Below are 12666 nucleotides of genomic sequence, written 5' to 3'. Positions count from 1 at the left end.
TGCTTCGTATCAAAGGCTGCTGAAAAATCACCAATGACAACAAAGGTACGAAACATTCTTGAATCTTTTAATATTCCAGTACATGCTTATAATTCTGAATTAGTATCTTTTGATGAAACTGTTACTTATTTTGATTCAATTGTGGTATCTGCTAGCAATGAGGCTAAGAAGCTGTCAATCCAATTGCTTGAGACTCCGAAGAAGTTAGATTTGAAAATCACTAGGATAGATTGTCTAGAACTCCAAATAACGAATATCATGGTAGATAGGGACAATTTATCTAGTGATAATAAACTGTTATTAGCACAAAGAAACATCTACTGTAATGCTGCTAAGAGATTATATGGAAAAATAACTGAACTTCATCATTCGTGTGAAATTAGTAAAGAACAACATAGAAAATTGTTGCCATTTTTAGCTTATGAAAGAGCTAAGGTGGATAATATTTCGTATGATTGTGAAAAAGAGATAGCTGATTTTGATAAAGTTCCGAATGACAAGTATAGATATGGAATTGTCAAAGTTGATGAATGTCTTGATTCAAATGATTTAGTTAACATTGTAAATGATACTTTGACTAAATCTGAACAAATTCACATTTTGAAAAAGACTGAGAATTCAACATCTGATTCTCAATCCAATTTTGCTGATATTGAAGATAAAACTGATAATATTAGTGAAATTAGTGAGCTTGAAGATGTTGATTGCTCTCAGTTGACTATTGTTAATGTTGCTTCGAATTCTAAAGGGAAAGAAAAAGTTAAGGAATTGATAGTTGAGAATGAAACTAATATAACCTCAACTTCGAAAGTTGGTGAAATGAACTTCGTGGATCTCAAAGATTACCAAACTGATGATAGTGATGATGAGGAGGTTGAGAAAGTTTCGAAAGTAAAGGCATCTTCAAAGAAAGAAGAAATTCCACGAATAGTTGTTGACTAAGTGTATGGTGATACACAAAAATTCGAAGAAGTGATGAATGCAAAAGGTTCACATTATCTTGAAACAAACACGGTGTTTTTCCATTTCAAATGCACAGATGATGTCATTTTTCCAAATCAAGTTTTTGTAACTAAAGGAAATGTTGAAAATATCAAACCAGAGTTAAAGAAGATGGTTAAGGAAGACAATTCAAAAACAACTGAGGAAGGTTTTTTCGCAAATCAAAACACAGTTGAAAACACCTTAACAAAGAATTCGTATATTTTTCAACGACAAAAACCACAAAAACAATGGATTGAAAAATCAAAAGTTGAAAAAGAGAAAATGAAAAATGTTGAAAAAGAAAAAGAAAAGGTTGTCAAATTAAACTCTAAGGAATTTATAGATCAAATTGACAAATTTTCAAAGGAAAACAACATTTCAAAGAGACAAGCAAGAAAGAAAATATTTAGGCAAAGAATTGAGTCTCAAAAGATGTCTGAATCAGAATCCACTAAAAATGTTTTCAAAGCTAAAAATGCTTCTTTTTCAAAATCTCAACAATCATCTCAATCAAACCAAACAAGGTCTGAAATAAATAAGCAAACAAAGTTTTCGAAAGTTTCTGAAACCAACAAAACAAAAGATTTTTCAAAAAGATCTAACACAAATCAAAAAGTTATTCAACGTCAAAGTTTTAAATCAAAAGTTGATACATCCTATGCTTACTCTTATGTCACAAAACCCAAAGTTGATTTTGTTCCTCAAAAACCAAAATTTCCTAATTACACAAAGAAAGAAATAATGAGGACGTCTCGGGAAAAAGGAATGACTTCAAGAGAGAACGTTGATCATTGGCTTGAAGGAAAAGGAAAAATATATCAGTCGAATAAATATTCAAAAGAACAAATTCATGAAGCATATGAAAAGTATGTCAATACTTCTTCGAATAGTAGCTCATCATCCAAGGATTCGAATATCTTAGTCAAAGTATGGAGACCTGTCACAAAAGCAAAGACAGTTCAATCACTAACTCAAGAGGCGAAGGGTAATGTCAGTGAACATTCGAAACTATCAAACACTTATGTTTCAGTTTCTTTAGATGATGAAATCAACTTAATTGATAGTCACAAAACTAAAGTTTGTGATTGGGTTAAAAGTTCATCATTACATTCGAAGTTGAAATCTAATTTTCAAGGACCCAAAAAGCCTTGGGTACCTAAAATTTTCCATTGATTGCATGTATTATGTGACGAGCAATATGATAACAAGTGGTACATCGATAGTGGTTGCTCTCGTCACATGACTGGGAAGAAGGAGAATTTAAGAGATTTTTGAAGTCTAAAAAATGTAGGAGTAGTGAAGTTTGGGAACAATCAAAAGTGTCAAGTCAAGGGATATGGAAAAATCACAAATGGACAATTCACAGTGAATCGTGTTGCATATGTTGAAGGTCTTCAACATAACTTGATAAGTGTTTCTCAACTTGTTGTGGGCACTAGCAATCAAGTTCTTTTCAACGAAGAAGGAAGTATTATTTCGAATGTTAAAACAAACGAAATATTACTGAAATCTAAAAGGAAAGGTGACATGTTTACTTTGGACATCAAACCAATTGTAGGCAAACCAACTGTCTGTCTTCTTTCAAAAGCTACATCTGATTTGAGCTGGTTATGGCATCGAAGACTTTCACATCTCAATTTTCGAAACATAAACAAACTTGTGGTACAAGATCTGGTAAGAGGTTTACCTGTACTTAAATTTGATAATGATTCTTTATGTAAAGCTTGTGAAGTTGGCAAGCAACATAAACAAGGTCATCAAATCACAATTGATTCGAAGATTGTAGCACCTCTGGAGTTATTACATATCGATTTGTGGGGTCCTTCGACTGTTTCAACTCTTAATAATAAACGGTACATTTTAGTTAGTGTTGATGATTTTTCGAGATTCACGTGGGTTTATTTTCTCAGGCTCAAATCCGAAGTTGCACAAATTATGATTGATTTTATCATAAAGATGGAAACCACGTTGAAAAAGCCTGTTCGAAAAATCAAGAGTGATCATGGAACTGAATTCAAAAACAAAATTCTTGATTCCTTTTTGGTAGACAAAGGAATTTCGCATAATTTTTCATCTCCATACACACCACAACAAAATGGTGTCGTAGAACGAAGAAATCGCTCATTATGCGAAGCGGCAAGAACCATGTTAGCTTATGCGAATTTACCTCAATATCTGTGGGCTGAAGCTGTTTCAACTGCATGTTTCACTCAAAATAGATCATTCATTCATCGTAGATTTAATATTACACCATATGAAATTCTGAATAATCGAAAACCTAATGTGAAGTTCTTTCATGTTTTCGGATGTAGGTGCTTTATTATGAATCTCAAGGATCATCTTTCGAAATTTCAAGCAAAAGCTGATGAAGGGATTTTTCTTGGATATTCGCACAATTCAGTGGCATATCAAGTGCTAAATAAACGAACACAAAAAGTGGAAGAAACGTTTAATCTCACATTCGATGATTATTATGTTAAATCAAATGAACATAGATTTTCGAATAATCCAATTTTACAAGAAAATCACGATGAAACTGAATCTATACAAATAGATGATACTGATTATGATTTGATTTTTGGAATTTCAGATCATGCAGTTGATGCTGAAGTTCATGCTCCTGATAATAACATACCAGAAATTTCAAAACTTACTGATGATTCTCCATCGACTCCTCAAGCAGACGAAACTATACAGGATAGTCCACTGGAGGGGGAGCAATTGGATTTGAATACTTTGAATGATGAAGATCATTCTTTCGCGGGAGAGAAAGACCAATTGAATGCTAAAATTGAGGGGGAGCATGTAGTTGAGGGGGAGCATAATGTTGATGATGCATGTTCGAAGGCAGGATTAGAATATGATGAAATATTCGAAGATGCACATTTGGACTTTGATACCGCATATCCACCCATGGAAAATGGACAAGAGACCATCCAAAAGATCAAGTGATTGGGAATCCACAAGAGGAAGTAATGACAAAAGCTCAAATTCGTACAAAGAATGAGGTATTGAATACTCATCAAGAATTTTGCATGTTTAATGTTTTCATCTCTAAAATTGAACCAAAAACAATTAAGAATGCAATGGAACACTCAGATTGGGTTGTTGCAATGCAATCAGAATTGGCTGAATTCGAACGAAACAAGGTTTGGAGATTAATTCCTAAACCTGAAAATGTTTCGATTGTCGAGTTAAAATGGATTTTCAAAAACAAAACCGACAAAGATGGAAACATTGTTCGAAATAAAGCCAGGCTTGTTGTAAAAGGATATTCATAACAAGAGGGAATCGATTATGAAGAAACATTTGCCCCTGTCGCAAGACGCGAGGCGGTTCGAATATTTCTGGCTTATGCAGCTCACAAAGACTTTGATGTTTATCAAATGGACGTGAAGTGTGCATTTTTAAATGGAGAGCTTGAAGAAACAGTTTATGTGGAACAACCCTCAGGTTTTATTAATGAAGAATATCCTAATCATGTTTATATTTTAGATAAGGCGGTTTATGGTCTGAAACAAGCACCACGAGCATGGTATGCAACTCTAGCATCATTTTTGAAACAATCTAAATTTAAACAAGGATATGTTGATCCTACATTATTTCGAAAGAAAGTAGGGAATCATCTTATGCTTGTTTAAATTTATGTTGATGATATTATTTTTGGCTCGACTGATCCTGCTTTGTCTAGAGAATTCGAAGATTTAATGAAAAGCAAGTTTGAGATGAGCATGATGGGAAAAATCAATAATTTCCTTGGATTGAATATTCGTCAAAATAAAGAAGGGATTTTCATCAATCAGGAAAAATATATGAAAAATATGTTAGAAAAGTTTGGATTGACGAATAGCACAAAGCTTCGTGTACCAATGGCAACTGGCATAAAGCTAACACCATCGTTTGACAAACCTGTTGTTGATATAACGTTGTATAGGAGCATGATTGGTTCGTTACTTTATCTTACAGCCAGTAGACCTGATATCATGTTTTCTGTGTGTAATTGTGCTATGTATCAGTCTAATCCACATGAACCACATCTCACTGCTGTGAAGAATATTTTTCGTTACCTTAAAGGAACAACTTCGTTAGGATTGTGGTATCCTTCGAAAACTGGATTCTTTGTTTAAGCATACTCAGATGCAGACTTGGGTGGTTGCAATCTTGATCGGAAAAGCACAAGTGGTGGATGTTAATTACTTGATGGAAAATTAGTCAGCTGGCAGTCGAAGAAGCAAACATGTATGTCCATTTCCACAGCTGAAGCAGAATATGTGGCTGCTGTTGCGTGCACTTCACAAATAATTTGGATCCAAAGCCAATTGCGTGATTATGCAATTAATATGAAAAATATTCCATTATATTGTGATTCTCAAAGTGCAATAAGAATTTGTCATAATCCTATGCAGCATTCGAAGACTAAACACATAGCTCTTCGTTATCATTTCATTAAGGATCACGTGGAGGATGGAAACATTGAAGTACATTTCGTGAAAACAACTGATCAATTAGCTGATATTTTCACAAAAGCATTGGATGAAAAATCATTTATGCGAATAATCGAAGGCCTTGGAATGATCAATGGCACTTTTTTTCCATGCGAAAAAGCAGAATGATGGATGAAAAAGAATGATTCAGAGGCACTGAATAAATGATAACACAAAGTCATTCAGCAGTCAGTGGTTACTGTTCATAGTCAACGCTTCGACCGCTTCGAATTCGCATGTTTGTCATTAATCTTCAGCGTTGAGTCAGCGGTTACTATTCATAGTCAACGCTTCGACCGCTTCGAATTCGCATGATTGTCACTGATCTTCAGCGTTGAGTCAGTGGTTACTGTTCATAGTCAACGCTTCGAACACTTTGAATTCATACATTTGTTACTCTTCATGCAATGCCAACTATTCGTCTGTTTGCAACAAATTCATTTTTTTCTCCAAAAATCAAAAATCAAAAAACATTTTCTTTTGTTTTGTTTTTATTTTCGAAAATCCAAAAATCCAAAAAGATTTTATTTTGTTATGTCTTTATTTTCGAAAAATTCAAAAACAACAAAAATATTTTTATTTTTTTTAGACTTTTGTTGCAGATTATGGTGAAGAATCAGAGAGGACAAAGCAAGCAGTATAAGGGTCAGGTAAACATTTTTTTTTCGTATGAATCAATATGTTTTACATTATTCGAACTAGTTAGGATGTCCCTAGAAGCATACTGCTGCATGTCGACCAAAGCCTCCATGACTCAATGTGTGTGTACGAAAGCCTTAATGAACTCTTCTTACGAAGCTTTCTTCCCAATCAGTCTTGTATTCACATTAGTCTCTTGAGCTACCTGACTCTTCTCATATGAGTAAAGAGTTGACTGTTTGGTCCAAATCATAACTGAGGTACATTTCGTTTCTTATACCAATCTTTTTCATCTAAACATTCTTACACGATCACACACAAAGACGTATGTCCGAGAGGTCTCTGATCAAACCCATCGAGACTTAGATATACAAAAATTATGTGTTAATGATCTGACATCATGAGTCCGTGATGAAGGTGAAACCCAAACATCTTCCAACTTAAGGGATTGACGGGGAACATTGTTCCAGGTATTGATGAAACTTTTGTTTCTGTACCAAAATTCGAAACTCAAAATCATATTCAATTCGAATGCATGGTCTTGATCAAACATTTGAAACCCACGATGTTTGTTACCCAACAAGATCCAGTACATCCATTTTTTTATGAATATGATTTTCGTGTGAGTTTCATTCGAATGTCCTGGTCATGATAAACATTTTCAAAGCTGACTTGTCACTAACTACACTGGTCATACAAGTAATTTCTGTTACAATTTATCACCTTATGTTTAGGATGACATGTAACGAAATTTTAAACCAACCCAAGAACCACTTTTAAAATAAGCCCTTTGATACTTATCGAAAAGTATTCAATTGTAATTCACGGGAACATACACAACCTGTTGATCATCTATCTTGATGATTAACGAAGCAACCTTTGCCCGGGGTTTAACTGCCTTCATGTCAAATTGCATTTTTGACATCACCACATTCCAAAAAAAAAATTGAATTGTATCTTGACTAACTTTCTTTGGAACACTGCACTCACGAAATCCTTGAGGTTCTGAATAATACCAACTCAGGCTGATGATTTCAAACATCTGGCATATGACTTCGCTTTTCATCCCAAAAGTGAAAGAGCCTTGCCTCCATTCGAAGGGTTCTAACGGTTACAATTCAATAAAGGGGATAATGACAGGCTGTGTATCCATGACGTATGGTATTCTGCCCGATTTTCTAGGTGACGTGACAGCTGCTTTTTGACACATGGCTAACTTTTCGCAGTAATGGTCCGATTTTCAAGGTGCCACGTCGGATCTCATTAAATGCATCCCGCTTCAAATTCAAATCAATAAGGTTTACTTATAAAAAGGGGTTCAAGAGTGATTTATACGGTTACGCGATCAAACTCAAAAATTCCCAAATTCATTGTTCTTCGTCTTCTTCAAACCCTAATCATGGTTGCTGCTGCTCATTTTGATCATTCTACTGAAGACATTTCCTCTGCACCAGTTATGAAGATTCAATCTACAAATTATTATGTGGAAGGTGCAATTTCTCAATGTCCTGAGGAATTCAAGATGCTTATTGTTGCTTTAAAACACTCTGTTTTATCCAAAGTGATGTTCAATTCCTTTTCTGTTCCGGTATCATGGCTTTCTCAAGCAGGATCTACAGCCACATACAACAAAGCTTCTGATACGATTACTTTCCACCTAATCAATGACAAAAAGGTTAGGCTTTCTCAGAGATTGTTTTGTCAAATTCTTGACATTCCAAATACATCTCCTTTTGTTGAATTCCAATTTTCCCAAATTATCCACATGTTTAATGAAATGGGATATCAGCCCCCATTGACAAAGATAAGTGACTTTAAGAAGTCTGGCCTTCCAAAAATCTGGAATTTCTTGTTTGGGATCTTTTTACGTTGTTTAACTGGAAGAACAGTTGGGTTAGACAAGGGAAGGATGGAAGTTTATGCTATGGTGGCTGGTTTATACTATGATCTTCCAGCAGACCACTCTACACAGCTGTGGAAGGAATTTCAAAAAGGATTAGAGCTTACGAATGTTGTTAATGGCATTTCGTGTGCTAGGTACTGGAGCCTTATTCTACAACATTTTTACAACAAGGAAGGTATTTTGGTTCCAAATGACGAAGAGAAAGTTACTTTTCAATCGTATCACTTTCCGAAGGAAGTTGTTGATGATGCTAATGAATTTCCTCATGTTGCTCGGATTCCTGACGCAATGCTCAAAAGGGTAAATCCTACGAATTCTGTTTTGATTGCTTATCAGAAAACGTTTGATCCATCTATTCCAACGGGAATTTTGTTGCCATGCGAAGAAACAAAGTCGAAATAGTCCAAGAAGTCGAAGAAAGTTGATCCTACCTTACCAGGAAAGAAATCGAAGGGATCTACATCCTCCAAATCTCCACAAAAAGTTGTTGAAGAAAATGTTGTTGTGAAAGTTGAACCAACACATGTGAGTGAGCCAATAGTGGAAGAGACTCAAGAGAAAGGGGTTATTCCTTCGAAAACAGGGATGTTTCGAAGAATCAAGATAAAATCAACTCACAAACGTAAGTCACCTGCACAAAAGCTGATTCGAAAGCATCAGATTTCTCACCAAGGAGTCTTCATTCGCGAGATACCTGTTCCAGTTTCTCCGAGTTCGAAGAAAAGAGCAGCAGAAGATATGGCAAAACATCTGGCTAAAGGAAAGAAAAAGAGGAAGACTCGAAAGATTGTTTTGTCTACTGAGTCAACAGAGGAGGATGAAAGGATACCAGAAACTCCAGAATTCACTTCTCTCATCAGTTCTACTCCTGAGCAGACAATTGTCATACCACCCGAAGTTTCAATTGCCAAGTCAATTTTTGAGGAGGTGTGAACTTCAGACATCACTGCACACGTATCTGATATGGATGCAAATGTTAAAATGGGTGAAGGAGGTTCGAAAGATGCAGATCAAGGTCCATTCATCTCCACTCCTTTCGAATCATTGGTTTCTATTACACCAACATCTACCATTCCTATTCCATCAACCACTATCTCACCAACATTCGAACATATCCTCAATCAACCAATTACTTCAATGTTTTCATCTCAATCCACCGATACACCCAAACCCTCTTCACCAACAGAAACTGATCATGAAAGGTTTGGTGGAACATTCAAAGATCTGGAGTTTCATGATGAAGAAGAAGATTTTCCTGATCACATGCTAATGACCATGAAACAATACAAAATTTTGAATCAAAAGTTGACCTCCATCATTCAATCTCAAGTTGATCTGGGCGAGGGTTCATCACTTTCAAGTTTGGAGATTGACTCAATGTTGAAGCTCTGTGAGTCAAGGATTATCACCAAAGTGTCTGGTATGTTGAAAGCTTCTGAGACAGTGCTTATGGAGAAAATTGATTTCACGGATCAAACCAATGAACTTCGAATTAAAAATCAAAGATCTGATTTTCTGGGAGAAGTGAAAGACCTACGAAACGTCACAAAAGAACGACATGTTCTTTTTGTTCAGGAGGTTAAGAAAGTGAGGCAGGATGTGAATTTCAAAATTCAAGAGCTTAGAGAAGATATGCAAAAGGAAATTTTGTCTGTTCAAAATGATTATGCGTCCTTAAATCAGAAGGTCGATATCATATGTGATGCTGTTACTCAATTTGTCAAATTATATGAAGGCTTGAGTCCCCAAATCACTCAAATCTCCAAGTCTAAAACTGAAAATTTTGAAGGAGTGATAAAGTTGTTGAAGGAGTTGAAGGAGATTTCAACAACACCTGTTTCGTCTCCGTTGATCACTCTAGAGTTTTTGTCACAAAAGTTTGTACAGTTTGAAGCTATTCTAAACAAGCAACTTGCTCCATTAGTTCTCATTTCAAGTCTTCTTCCCACAACAACTACCCCTCCTGTTGTCACAGGAGTGCAAAGGGGAGAAAGGAAGTCAGAAAATGATGTGAAAGTTATGGGCAAGGTTTTTCCAACAAACATCCCATTAACAAATCCAGTGTTTGTGTTTGCTCAACTAGTGACTTCAACAATTGTAACTTCATTGCCAATTACACGAATAATTTCGAAAGGAATTGTAATTGGTAAACCATTGGAGTTTGGTGGGAGTGGTTCAAAGACAAAAGACGTAACTGGAAAATCTGCTTCGAAAGACAAAGGCAAATCAATTCTTGTGGAAAAATCTAAAGAAGAAAAGAAGGCTGAGGCTGAAGCTGAAGTGGAGAAAATGAGGCTTATTCAAAGCATCATGACTCAGAGAGCTGGTGATCCAAAGGGCATGGATAAAGGTGATCCAGCAAAACAATACAACTAAGAAACAATCGAAGCCGCAATTGCCTTTAATCACATGTACTCATTTGAAAAAAAAGCCAAAACAGAGTTATGTGGTTATAAACACTGATGCGTGCCAGTTGGATTTCCCTATTAATGAGATGATGTTTATCATGCCTCAATTTAAAGCAGAAGAGGGAATTTCAAAGAAAATGATGAAGGAACCCATATGAAGATTCGATTTCATGCAGTTCTTGGCAAAGCTCCTTAGGATGTTTGGTCCTTGATAAAGATTAAGAAGGTCATAAGCATAAAAAGGGATGTTATTTTTGAAAACAAAATCTAAAACATCAACTATATTGTGGCCAGAGCGAATGGAAAAACACACGAATTCACCATTGCAGATTTTCCTCTGATGAACTTGTATGATCTTATACAAGTTGCATTGCTACTTACAGACAAATCTTTTTCTTATCTGCAAAACTCTGATCCTAAGGAATTCAAACTTGCAGTTGCTCACATCAAAATTTTCGTTGAGAATTACTATGAGTGCCTTGCACTGACTGATGTGGAGCTGGCTACTGCGAAGGGGATGGAAGTTAAAGTTTCAATGGCTGTTTCGTTGAATTAGACTGAGTTAAAGAAGTATGTTGATGGGGAAATATGTTTAAAGCCATTTCGTATAGTTTTTGGTGGAAAAGATAAGGCTGGTAAAGCGAAGAGGTTTTTGTTTCAAGCTTATGAAGTGGAGAGATATTATACATCTCAGTATACAAACCTGATTGTTCGTATGAACCACTGCAAAAAGAACAATGAAGGAGACAAGAAGGAATTGAAGAAAATAATTTCATGGTACACTGAACTTCGAAGAGTTTTGCTATACTCCATAGCTTTGCTTACAAACTGAAGACTTCGACTTTGATTACAAAGGGGGAGATTGTTAGGGTCGAATTGTTGTAATAGTCGAAGTTTGTATTTGGAGTCTTCGAACGTTTTTGTAATGTATTTTACTAGGGCATAATATTCGAAGCTTAATGTTTTACTCCTTAGTATATTTTTTGTATGCTTTCTTCTCCTATAAATAACAGTGGTTACTAGGTTCTTAGTAACGAAGTTTTTACAGAATATTCATTGTACTCTGTAAACTTTGCAAAAGCGTAATACGAGCCAAACATATTATATTTACATTCGGTGTTCAAATCTCACACTCATACTTTGAATTCATTCTCTAATTCATTCAATACTTGATTCTTTAATTCATCAGTACATGGCGTCCGCACTAGTGTTTTAGGCTTAATATATCATAGATATGGACCTTAGGAAGGATTAGGAAGGGTGTTGCATCACAAAATCCAGCCAAACACACCAAGAGAGGTGTGTGCGGCCAAGCCATCCGCACACCCAGCAGCAAACCCCTCCAGCCTCACACTCAACCCTATATAAAGTGGAGGACCCCCTTCCATTCATTTTTGGCTGCATCCTTTCTCTCTCTATACTTTCTCTCACTAGAAAACCACTCAAGAACACATAGAAGGCTCCCAAAACGTGAAGAACACCATCATTTAGCTTGTCATAGAGGTAAAACACTTGAATCCAAGCCTCAAACTCATAATGTTCTTCATGTTCTTCATCCTATGAAGGAGTGCGGCCACACACCTTCATCAGGTGGCCGCACACATTCATAATACCCTCCAAAGTGAGAGTAAGGCCACAAAATCAACACATGGGATTCAAGCAAGGAGTGTATGGCCGCACACCCCTGTGTACGGTCGCACACACACCCTGTACGGCCGCACACTCTAGTGTGCAGCCTCACTCACAAGTCTGGCCGCATACCCCAGTCGCACACTCACCTTTATGGCCATACACACACCCTAATACTCATATTTGGCCTTAAACTTGCATATATCATTGGGTATAGAACATGGGACACTTAGTCTTAGAGATTCCAAGCCCTTAGGAGGAATTCCCATCATGTTTAGTCATGAAACACCTTAGCTCTAACTTATATATGTGTCACCATATATTTAATAGGGCTACGTACGTTCAAAGCATCTGTTGACGCTTGACACTCATACGAATCGCATACTCGAACCCTACAATAAACGGTGAGTTCGTACCCCTTAATGAACATTTTTAAATGTTTTTACATGTTTGGGGGGGGGGGGGGGAATACAAGTAAAATTATACAAGTTTTTATTATCAAGTCATATGTGATTTACCAATTATTATAAAAAAATGGATTTTTACACTTTTAGCTGCTTACCAATAAAACTGTTTGAGTTGACTATCAAATACATTTTTAAGATTTAAATTGTTGTCA

This window comes from Lactuca sativa, chromosome 3, assembly GCF_002870075.4.
Source record: "Lactuca sativa cultivar Salinas chromosome 3, Lsat_Salinas_v11, whole genome shotgun sequence".
NCBI lineage: Eukaryota > Viridiplantae > Streptophyta > Magnoliopsida > Asterales > Asteraceae > Lactuca > Lactuca sativa.
Note: the sequence above shows the minus strand (reverse complement) of the source record.